The sequence below is a fragment of the Callithrix jacchus genome, chromosome X, assembly GCF_049354715.1.
Source record: "Callithrix jacchus isolate 240 chromosome X, calJac240_pri, whole genome shotgun sequence".
Lineage (NCBI taxonomy): Eukaryota > Metazoa > Chordata > Mammalia > Primates > Cebidae > Callithrix > Callithrix jacchus.
This window is the reverse complement of record NC_133524.1, coordinates 22,569,544-22,582,162: the sequence shown is the minus strand read 5'-3', so window position 1 is coordinate 22,582,162 and position 12,619 is coordinate 22,569,544.

Here is a 12,619-nt window from a genome sequence, read left to right as displayed (position 1 = left end):
GGTCACAGGGTCACAGGATATCAGATTGTATTAGAATAGTCTCTGCAGAAGGTTGCCCCATTAAACTACATGTAAGTTGAGATCAGACATTTACTATATCTCATCGATTTTAAGAGGGACTTTTTTTCAAGCTTTAACATTTCTGGAAGTAGAATGTACCTCGTAAGTGGTGATGTGGCATAATTTGATGGTATTTTTCTTCCTCGATGGTATTATTATGGTGGTATAATGGTACATTTTATAGTCGATTGAATCTTAGATTCAATGAAATATGCTTTTTTCTTCCCTGTATCCATGTTTCCTTATGCAACACTGAGCCTATAGAATATGCTTTGGCTTTTAGCCCTGCTGTGATCTTCTAGTGTGTTCAATGTATGGGTAGCAGCTGGAAGCCCACAAACTACATTTTCCAGGCTCCCTTGCCAGCTGAGTGCCTGTTAGACTCTGTCAAGGGAAGGCGTTAATAGGAGATTCAAAAACAAGAGGAATGTAGAAGCCTGGTTTTTTTTCTCTTGACTGCTCCTGGGTTTATCCAGGGCTCCAGCAAGAAACTCCAGGCCTCCACATAAAGACCGCAAATGTGACAGCGGCAGGGGCACATGGTAGCATCAATGGGATTGTGGCTCCTGGAGTCCCACTCAACAGCAGCAGCAGCCTCCCAGGTGAATGTGATGTGGACGTTAGGCCCCATTCCTTTTCCCTGTTTGCTTCTCTAGCCTTAAGGGCAGCAGCAGCCTTTTGCAGTCAGTCACTGAACTCTGGGTAACATCCTCTCTTTTCTTCCTCCCGCTCTTTCACTACCTTTGAAACCAATTCCCCGCATGAAAAATACACTTCTGTTGGAAATACCTAGAGTGGCTTCTGCTTTCCTCACATAACACTGAGTTCCCTTCTCTTCTTCATGTAACATCTAACTGCACCATTCACATTGATATGTTTCCAGGCTGCCAGGCAGGATAGTGCAGTGTGACAGTGGTTAAACATCTGGTATTTGGGAACAAACTCCCTGGATTGGATTCCTAGCATTGCTACTTACTGCTATGTGACCTTGAAAAAAATCACCTAATCTCTCAGGGTCTCAATTTTGTCATCTGGCAACAGGAGACAGTAATACAGTATGATAATGAGTTATGAAGTGCTTAAAATGAGCCCTGAAGAAGTGGCAGGCATCATTATTGTTCTATTTCTTAATATTGCATGCATTTGGTCACCCATAGATATGCCTATAGATGTCTCCTATTGTTTGTTTTTAAAATTCTTATTCAGGGCTGTCTATGGGTATGGGAGGTATTCAGTCCAGACTTACTGGAGGACGAAAGAGGAAGGGATGAAGAAAAAATAATGGAAAGAAGAAGAAATGAAAGGAGAAGGGAGGGGAGAAGAGTGGAGTGGAGGGGAGAAGAGGAGAGAAGAGGTAGGGAGGGGAAGTGTTCTTTACCACAATTTAAGAAAAACATCATCTGGGGGGGGGGGCAAGGCTGGTGGATCATTTGAGGTCAGGAGTTCAAGACCAGCCTGGCCAACATGGTGAAACCCCATCTCTAGTAAAAATACAAAAAATAGCCGGGTAGTAGTGGCACGCACCTGCAATCCCAGCTACTACAGAGGCTGAAGCAGGAGAATCGCTTGAACCCAGGAGGTGGAGGTTGGGATGAGCCAAGACTGTGCCACTGCACTCCAGTCTGGGCAACAAAGTGAGACTCTGTCTCAAAAAAAAAAAAAAAAAAGAAAAGATAAAAGAAAAGATCACGTATTCTTTGGTCTCCTGCTCTTCACTGAAGACTCTGGTTAACCTCTAACCCTACTTGGTTGTGTTCCTATTGGTAATAAGGACAGCAGGTGTCCAGTCTTTCAGCCACCTGATGGTTGGGACCACGATTTGGACAGCTTTATACCTCTGGGACCTGACCGTGAAGGCATTTAACATGGCAGGATGAATGCAACTGAAATCACAATGAGATTACAGAAGTCAGCCTGAAAAGGCTAGGTTCAATATATGATTTGTGTAGCCAGAATGAAGAGAAAGGAAAAGAGAGAAGCAATAGCAGAGTCTGAAGTTAGTAGTCATGGTCAAAGATGAGAGGGAAATCCTTTCTTTCAAGATAGTGGTTACTGAGTGTGGTTCACACTTCCTCTGATGGGTTGCCTTAAAAACTTACTATCGAATTCCTTGATGTCAAGTGTTCTCTGGGTTCACCAAGTCTGGTTTTATTCAAATCAAGACATATCTCACTTCTCTAGAACTTTCTGCCAATAGCATACTCAGTGGAAAAAAAAAAAGGATGGATGGACATAAAATAGGGCATCCTCTACAAATGCGGGACGGGAACTAAGACATGATTTTCAAATTTTGACTGGTTACTTTCAGTTTTGTAATGCATTTGAAAGACCTCAAAGACTCTAAAAGAGCTTGTATGACATAATAAATTTGTCATTATTCTTCCAAACGCAGCTTAATGAGTACTCATGGTCCCTATTTATTTTTTTTCTTTTCTTTTTTTTTTGAGACAGAGTCTTGCTCTGTCGCCCAGGCCGGAGTGTAATGTTGTGAACTCGGCTCACTGCAACCTCAGCCTCCTGGGTTCAAGCAATTTCCTGCCTCAGCCTCCCAAGTAGTTGGGATTACAGGTGCCTGCCACCATGCCTGGCTAATTTTTGTATTTTTAGTAGAGACGGGGTTTCACCATGTTAGGCAGGCTGGTCTCGAACTGACCTCATGACCCGCCCACCTCGACCTCCCAAAGTGCTGGGATTACAGGCGTGGGCAACTGTGCCTGGCCCATTGTACCTATTTCTAAAAAACTATAATATAGTTCCCCATGCTCACCACTACATGGGTCTGAGCGAAGAGTACAGATGGAGAGGCAGCCACATACCATTTAAGCTGTAAATCAGGCTACAAATTCAATCAAATACATTTTCTCCTCTTACCTTGGAAATACACTTCATACCCACCTGGAAGGCCAGATTCCAATTCGGAATTTTCAGACTCCTGGGAGTATCAGATAGAAACATGTTGGAGAGTGGGCCCCAGTCCTTGGCCCACCTGCTTTCTCTGTTCACATCCCTTATCCCAGCAGCACCTTGACAACCTATGGGAGCCCAGGCACAGTCTTTCCTCAGGACGATGGGATGACAAGCTGAGAAAGAGACCCCCATGGGCCCTGGATGTGAGCTCTGAGCAATTTCTTTTTTGAGATGGAGTTTCATTCTTGTTGCCCAGGCTGAGTGCAATGGTGCAATCTTGGGTTAACCGCAACCTCTGCCTCCCGAGTTCAACTGATTATCCTGCCTCAGCCTCCCAAGTAGCTAGGATTACAGGCATGTGCCACCATGCCCGGCTAATTTTGTATTTTTAGTAGAGACGTTTTCTTCATGTTGGTCAGGCCGGTCTTGAACTCCCGACCTCATGTGATCTGCCCATCTCGGCCTCCCAAAGTGCTGGGATTACAGGAGTGAGCCACCCCGGCCTCTGAGTAAGTTTAAACAGGAAATTGCAAGTCTCAGAGACACAAACTATGTTTTAGAAGGGGACACAGGCACATCTCTTGGCACTGCAGATCATTCACTCCATGGCAAAGGGCATAGCCCAAGGAGAGCCAGAGTGGAGCCCTCTTGAAGCCAGAACCCAGGGCAGCCCGTCTTGCCCAGGGCTAAGGGCAAAACTGTACCTCCTTATCCCATAGCTTACAATATTAAATCCTTTCCCAATGAAAATACTCAAATAGATTTAAATTACAAGATGTATTTTAAAGCAGAGAAATATAGATAGGTGGAAAGGAGAGTGAGGATGAGCTACCCACTGCAAATGAGGGCCTTCACAGCTAAAGCAAAAAGGAAAAGACCTCAGTTATGGGATCCTTTTTCTTTTCTTTTTTCTTTTTGAGACAGTATGACTTTGTTGCCTAGGCTGGAGTACTGTGGCTCGATCTCAGCTCACCGCAACTTCTGCCTCCCAGGTTCAAGCGATTCTCCTGCCTCAGACTCTTGAGTATCTAAGACTACAGGCACATGCCACCATGCCTGGCTAATTTGTGCATTTTTAGTAGAGATGGGGTTTCACTGTGTTAGCCAGGATGGTCTTGATCTCCTGACCTACTGATCTGCCTGCCTCGGCTTCCCAAAGTGCTGGGATTACCGGCGTGAGCCACCACGCCCGGCCCAGTTATGGGTTCTTAAATAATTCATGCATGTTCATTTGTTTAAGAAGACAATGTTTTACAACATGTCAAATTCTAGGAACGTTTTATTGTATTATTATTACAGAAAACACAGATGATATATGAATTTCAAAAATGTAATACTTTATGCAAACCGAAAAGACCATTTGTCTTCCTAAGGAAGTGATAAATACTATGTTACACAGTAGACTGCCTCACTGATATTAGCCATGAATTCCATTTGGAGTCTACTGCTTGTCGCAAAGGCTTAGCATTATTTAACTGCAATCACTTCCAATCATTACCACTCAGATGATCGATTCTGTTTAATCACTGATGTTCCTGTAAGGGTGAAAAGATGATTATTTTTGTTTGAAGCTAGCACACCAAGTTTCATAGTATGGTATAATTAGGAAAAACTGTTTACTTTTTCTTAAATCCAATACCCCTCACCCCCAACTCAAAAGCTAGACATTAAAGTACTAAATATAATGATCTTGGTAAACCAAATTGCTATGTTCCTGGCAGCCCTTCCCTGCCATTTCCCCTAAACATTTCTATCTGAAAGGATGATGAATAAAAAAAGGAAAAAAGAAAACCTGGGAAATATACGGCTATCCCTTGACTGTATCTTCCACCTAACCATCCGAGTTTCTGTTCGAGTGCTTAAAAGCACTCACTCTCTCCTTCCTCTGTCCCTTTTTGGCCATTTTATTTTATTTTGAGACAGGTTCTCACTGTCGCCCAGGCTGGAGTGCAGTGGCGCGATCATGGCTCATTGCAGCCTTGACCTCCCAGACTCAAGCAATCCTCTTGCTTCAGCCTCCTGAGTAGCTGGAACTACAGGTATGTGCTATTACACCCAGGAAATTTTTTTATTTTTTTTTTAGATTTGGGGGTTTCACTATGTTACCCAGGCTGGTCTCAAACTCCTGGGCTCAAGCGATCCGCCTGCCTCTGCCTCCCAAAGTGCTGGGATTACAGGAGTGAGCCACCACACCCAGCCCCTTTTTGGCCATTTTAGATTGTTACTTGTATTGTTTTAAATGTCCATGGGGCACACCATGCACGATCAGGAGACAGCAGCACACTGTTTTATGCCTGTGAGTTAGTCTCCTCAGACTTGGAGGACATTGAGGGCCTTTCATTATCTTGCTTCATGGATACCCATGCCAAGGCCTGAAATATAGGAAGTACCCATAATGTATTAAGTAAATAAGTGATCACCTTATTGTCCTCAGGAACTATGTAACATTGAGAGTTATTCTGGCATAAAGAATATCAGAATTGTAGGCTGGGCACGGTGGCCCACGAGGCGGGCCTATCACCTGAGGTCAGGAGTTCGAGACCAGCCTGGCCAGCATGGTGAAACCCTGTCTCTACAAAAAAAATACAAAAAATTAGCCAGGCATGGTGGCACATGCCTATAATCCCAGCTACTTGGGAGTCAGAGGCAGGAGAATCACCTGAACCCAAAAGGCAGAGGTTGCAGTGAGCCAGGATCACGCCCCTGCCCTCCAACCTAGGCAACAGAGCCAGACTGACTAAAAAAAAAAAAAAAAAATTAGAGTCCATTCTCCATGAAAGTGGATTAACCCAGTGTGTTACCTTTATCAATTTTGAAATCTGAGAATCAGAAAGTCCATATGTAAGATCCCAGATAATTCCTTCCAAATCCCACTGGGTAGGCAGAGAAAGACACACAAAGAACTCCCAGCATTTAATGGCAAAGACAAGACCGACAAGGCACACCCTTGTGAAATGTTGGGTTTTTAAAATGCATTTTGTCTTAATAACATATTCTAATATCAGAACACTAGCTTTGGCTATGCTTTGAAAAATGGTACAACAGTGCACTAAATCCAAGTTTGTTTTGTTTTGTTTTGAGACGGAGTCTTGCTCTTTCACCCAGGCTGGAGTGCAGTGGCGCCACCTCTGCTCACCACAGTTATTTTTTTTACAGTGAAAATGAAAATACCTCCGATTCTGGAAATACTTAGAAGGGAATCATTTTGAATGGGGTTGGAATAAGCGATCAATGCAATATGTCAGCTACTGCCTTTTTTCCCTTCTATTTTCAGCTAACTTCTTTTAAAAGCCCCCCACCAAAAAGGAGTACCAGACAAATGACAGCACTCATTATGAGAAGTAAAAGTTTAAAACACTAGAATATATACAAAAAATTAGGTTAGGGAAAGGTTTCTAAAACAGGACACAAACACATATCATAAAGGAAACAGACTGACAAATTTGACTCCATCAAAATAAAAAACTTCTGTGCATCCAAAAATACTACTAGAAATGAAAAAAACACACTACAGATTGAGAGTAGATACTTGTAACAATACAAGCAACAATGGATTATTATCCTGAAAATTTAAAGTACAACTGATCTATAAGAAAATCAAAGCCCAATAGCCAAATGGACAAAAGGCAGGCATTTTTTCCCATGAGAAACACTGACTGGCCAATCAACTTACAAAAATGTGCCCAGCCTCATTAATACTCAGGTAAATGAAAATTTAAACTACAAGGAATGAACATTTCACATCTCCAGATTAGCAAAAGTTTATTATTTTATTTATTCTTATTATTTTTGAGACAGAGTCTCACTCTGTCACCCAGGCTGGAGTGTAGTGGTGCAATCTCGGCTCACTGCAACCTCCACCTCCTGGGTTCCAGTGATTCTCATGCCTCAGCCTTCCAAGTAGTTGGGATTATAGGCGCCCACCACCATGCTGGGCTAATTTTTGTGTATTTTGTAGTGATGGAGTTTTGTCAAGTTGCCCAAGCTGGTCTTGAACTCCTAAACTCAAGCAATCCTTCCGCCTTGGCCTCCCAAAATGCTAGGATTACAGGCAGGAGCCACCACACCCAGCAGAGACTGGCAAAAATTTAAAAGTCTACAATGTCAAGTATTGGCAATGGAGCACTTTCAACCCTCATACCCTAATCATGAGTGTAAACTAGTACACCACTTTGGAAAGCAATTTAATAACATATAATCAATTTGAGGCCGGGAGATGCGACAGGTGGGAAGATGGAAGGTACTGGAAGAACTGTGGTTTTCTTTTTTTTTAATGAGTGTACAATGTGGTACCATTCCTAAAGGAATTACAAATTTCAAGCCCAGGGGCCAAGCTAATTGTGTATTTTTAGTAGAGACAGGGTTTCTCCATGTTCGTCAGGCTGGTCTCGAACTCCCAACCTCAGGTGATCCATCCGCCTTGGCCTCCCAAAGTGCTGGGATTAAAGGTGTGAGCCACCGTGCCCAGCCTATGATCCCTATCTTACAGCTAGCTGCACAAACACAGGGCCGAAGTCCTAGAGCCAAAAAATGGTAGAGTCAAGATTTGAAGTTAGTGGTCTGAGCCAAGAGCCTCTCAAAACCACTTTTACATTATGTATTGCATGAATAAACAGTCTTTTCTAGGGGTCGGTATTGTTTGTCTTTAGTGTGATGAGTATATTGTAATATCACTATGTGTGTATATGTGAAGCCCTACATTTTCTTAAACTTTTATTTTAGGTTCAGAGGTATGTGTACAGGTTTGTTATATAGGTAAACTCATGTCACAGAGGTTTGCTGTACAGATTATTTCATCATCCAGGTATTAAGCCTAGTACCCCATAGTTATTTTTTCTGCTCCTCTCCCTCCTCCCACCCTCCACCCTCTAGCAGGCCCCAGTGTCCATTGTTCCCCTCTATGTGTCCATGTGTTCTTGTCGTTTCACTCCCACTTATAAGTGAGAACATGTGGTATTTGCTTTTCTGTTCCTGCATTAGTTTGCTTAGGAATGCTAGCCTCTGCCTCCATCCATATTTCTGCAAAATATATGATCTCACTTCTTTTTTATGGGTGCATAGTATTCCATGGTGCATATGTACTACATTTTCTTTATCTAGTCTATCATTGATGGGCATTTGGGTGGATTCCATGTCTTTGCTATTGTGAATAGTGCTGCAATGAACATATGCATGCATGTGTCTTTATAGTAGAATGATTTATATTCCTTTGGGTATATACCCAGGAATAGGATTGCTGGGTCAAATGGTATTTCTGTTTTAGATTCTTTGTGGAATCACCACACTGCCTTCCACAATGGCTGAATTAATTTACACTCTCACAGCAGTATATAAGCGTTCTCTTTTCTCCACAAATATTGCCAGCATCTGTTATTTTTGACTTCTTAATAGCCATTCTGACTGGTATGAGATGGTATCACATTATGGTTCTGATTTGCATTTCTCTAATGATCAGTGATGTCAAACATTTTTTCATGTTTGGTAGCCACAGGTATATCTTTTGAAAAGTGTCTGTTCATGTCCTTTGCCCATTTTTTAATGGGGTTTTTTGCTTATAAATTTGTTTAAAATCCTTATAGATTCTGGATATTAGACCTTTGTCAGATGCATAGTTTGCAATCCTGGGATAACTGGCTAGCCATATGTAGAAGATTGAAACCAGATGCCTTTCTTTCACTATATATAAAAATCAACTCAAGGTAGATTAAAAACTTAAATGTATTATAAAACTGAAAACTATAAAAACCCTGGAAGATAACATAGGAAATACTATTCTAGACTAAGATTTCATGATGAAGACATCAAAAGCAATTACAACAAAATTGACAAATGTGACCTAATTAAATCAAAGAGCCTCTGCACAGCAAAAGAAATAATAAACAGGGTTGGGCATGGTGGCTCACGTCTATAATCCCAACACTCTGGGAGGCCGAGGCAAGTGGATCACCTGAGGTCAGAATTTCAAGATCAACCTGACCAACATGGTGAAATCCTGTCTCTACTAAAAATACAAAATTAGCTGGGCATGGTGGCACATGTCTGTAATCCCAGCTACTTGGGAGAATGAGGCAGGAGAATCACTTGAACCTGGGAAGCAGAGGCTGCAGTGAACTGAGATCATGCCATTGCACTCCAGCCTGGGCAACAGAGTGAAACTCCATCTCTCTCTCTCTCTCTCTCTCTCTCTCTCTCTCTCTCTCTCACACACACACACACACACACACACACACACAAGACAATCAACAGAGTAAACAGACAACACTACTGACTTTTATGCCTGGAAATTTAGGATGATTTCTCAAGTTGGTCTTGATTCTACTACTAAAGGCAAGGAGTGGGGAGAAGGAACAAGGCTGCCTTGTAACCCTCGACTTCCATGTCAGAAGATGAATACAATTTAGTCTGCGTTTGAAATTCTCTAACTACCAAAAGAATATGTTCATCAAATAGCACCTTTCCTCATTTCTCAGAACAATGTTCCTTCCAGGAAACAACAAACGCTAGCATCTCATTCAATGTAGGATGTCTGTGCACTTCACAGTATTATTTTACACATAAGATGCCTGTTCGTGTTTTTGGTTATTTCCCGCAATGGTTTTAATATCTCTGCTAATAAAAGGTCATCTGTTGAATGCTTCACTTAAAGTATGATACAAGGCTATAGGATTTAGTCTTCACCACGTTTGTCCGTGTCAAGCTAGACTGTTCCTATCCCTGAGAAATCTTCCTAGTTCCTAAAACACCTTTTTATTTTTTTTTTTTTGAGTTGGCGTGTCACTCTGCTGACCAGGCTGGAGTGCAGTGGTGGGATCTCAGCTCACTGCACCCTCTGCTTCCTGGGTTCAAGTGATTCTCATGCCTCATCCTCCTGAGTAGCTTGGATTACAGGAGTGCTGCAACCCACCTGGCTAATTTTTGTATTTTTAGTAGAGACGGGGTTTCACCATGTTGGCCAGGCTAGTCTTGAACTCCTGGCCTCTTACAATAAATTCAGGAGTCAAATGTGGTAGATTGAAATCTTTTTGCCAATGATTCACTCCCTTATCATCCATCTCCTTGCTTCACGCTTAGCAGAGGGCACTGCCCTGTCTCTTGGCCCTGGGTTTGGCCATGCAGTGTGTTATGGCCAATGAAATATTCACAGACATGGCACACACAGAGGCTTGACATGTGCTTGTGTCATTGTGCCTGTCCTCTTGTGCTCCATGCGTTCTTCTGTAAGAACATGTCTCAGGTAGCCAATGATCCATGGAGGATGAGAGACATGTGCAGCAAACCTAGACCCAACACACAGCTTGAAATAGGGCCCAGCCTACATCAGCTGAACCCCAGCCAACATGCAGATGGCTGAAAAGAAAAATCAACACTTGTTGCTAGAAGCTGTTGAAATTTCAAGTTTGCTTGCTATGCAGTATTATTGCAGTGACAGCTGAGTGATACACGAACCTTCCTCCATCTGCTGTTTATTTTGTAGACCATTTGATTTTTGTTTTTTTATTTTTATTTTTGAGATGGAGTCTTGCTCTGTCACCCAGGCTGGAGTGCAGTCGCGCAATCTCGGCTCACTGCAACCTCTGCCTCAGCCTCCGGAGTAGCTGGGTACACAGGCACATGCCACCATACCCGGCTTTTATATATATATATTTTTAGTAGAGATGGGGTTTCACCATATTAGCCAGGATGGTCTTGATCTCCTAACCGTGTGATCTGCCTGTCTCGGCCTCCCGAAGTGCTGGGATTGCAGGTGTGAGCCACCACTCCCATCCTATTTTGTAGACCATTTGTACCAGTTTCCTGTGAAGCTGTAACAAAGTACCATAAACTGGGTGGCTTAAACAACAGAAACTGTCTCAGTTCTAAAGGCTAGAAAGCCCCAGATGAAGGCATCAGCAAGGCTGGTTTCTTGTGAGGGCTGTGGGGGAGAATAAGTTTCATCCCTCTCTCCTAGCTTCTGGTAGCCCCAGGTGTTCTTTGGCTTGTAGATGGTATTCTCCCGGTGTCTTCATTTCATCTTCCCTCTGTACATGTCTCTGTGTCCAAATTTCCTTTATCAGATTGGTGCAAAAGTAACTGCTGGTTTTGCCATTAATATAAGGACATCAGTCACTGGATAAAGGCTCATCCTAAGGACCCTATCTTACCATCTGCACAGACCCTATTTCCAAATAAGGTCACATTCATAGGTACCCCAGTATTAGGACTTCAGCATCTTTTTGAGGAACACAATCCAATCCATAACACCAGCCCAGGTATCTTTCTAGCTGGAGGGGTTAGGGGAAGGAATAAGATTGGAAGGGCCTGATAGCTTTTTGGTTACGGACAAAGCTGAGTTTATTTTTTATATAGCTACAGCAGGGCTAAATAATATTAGGTTTTGAAGTGTCTCCTAAATGTTCAGTGTTTTATAAAGTACTTGAAATAAATCACCTCCAGCGCTGCCCTCCCTTAAACTAAAACGTGTGCACTTTCTTTACCGCCTTCACCTTATTAAGTCTTAACTTCCCCTTCATGCTTCTGTTTCCAGCAGCCCTCCTAGTGCCCTGTGGCTTATTTTCCTTTGCTGCTGAAGAGGCTGCCCACATGTTCTTTCCTCTACACAGTGCCGTGGATATATCCCACACATTGTCTATGACCCTTTACACAGAGGCTACAGCAAAAGTGGTCTGTAAGTGCTGCCGAAAGCTGTTCTAGTACAGCATCAGGACAGAATCGTATAACCTCTAATTCTTCCCCTTCTTATTCTTTGTATTTTCAATAAACCTGCAAAAGACTCAAGCACAAATTGAAGTCTGTTCCAGTTTTACTCTCCACAGAAATAAACTTACCTAAAGCCATGAAATCAAAGCACAATCCAGGCTTCAGTAAGTTGCATGCTTAGGTGAATGAAGGGTATAATCCCTTATCACTGTTTAGTACCTTCTAGCTGTCAGGGCAGTGTCTGCAAAATGAACAGAATCCACATCCTTTTAGAATCCTTGATCATTTCCACACTGTTATGTTGCTTCAAAGTCTCTCCTAATGGGCTTCTATCCACCAGCACTGTTTTGTAATTTTTCAAGTGCTAGGGGTATCCATGCCTTTTAGGGAGTAGAGAGCTTAAAAGAAAGCCCCAGATTAATGGTTAATCAAATTACACTTCTTTAGTACTTACTTTTATTGATACATATTAGTTGTACTTATTTTGGGGGTACATGTGATAATTTAGTAACTCCATATGACTTGTAAAGATTAAATCACTGTCATTGGTATATCCATCACCTTAAATATTTATCTTTTATTTTTTACTTATTTTTGAGATGGAGTCTCGCTCTGTCACCCAGGCTGGAGTGCAGTGGTGTGATCTTGGCTCACTGCAACCTCCGCCTCCCAGGTTCAAGTGATTCTCCTGCCTCAGCCTCCTGAGTAACTGGGACTACAGGCGCACACCACCATGCCCAGCTAATTTGTTTTGTAATTCTTTAGCAGAGATGGAGTTTCACCGTGTTAGCCAGGATGGTCTCGATCTCCTGACCTTGTGATCTGCCCGCCTCGGCCTCCCAAAGTTCTGGGATTAGAACTTTGGGAGGCCGAGGCGGGCAGATCACAAGGTCAGGAGCCTGGCCTATCTTTTATTTATGCTAGAAACATTAGAATTATTTTCTTCTATTTTGAA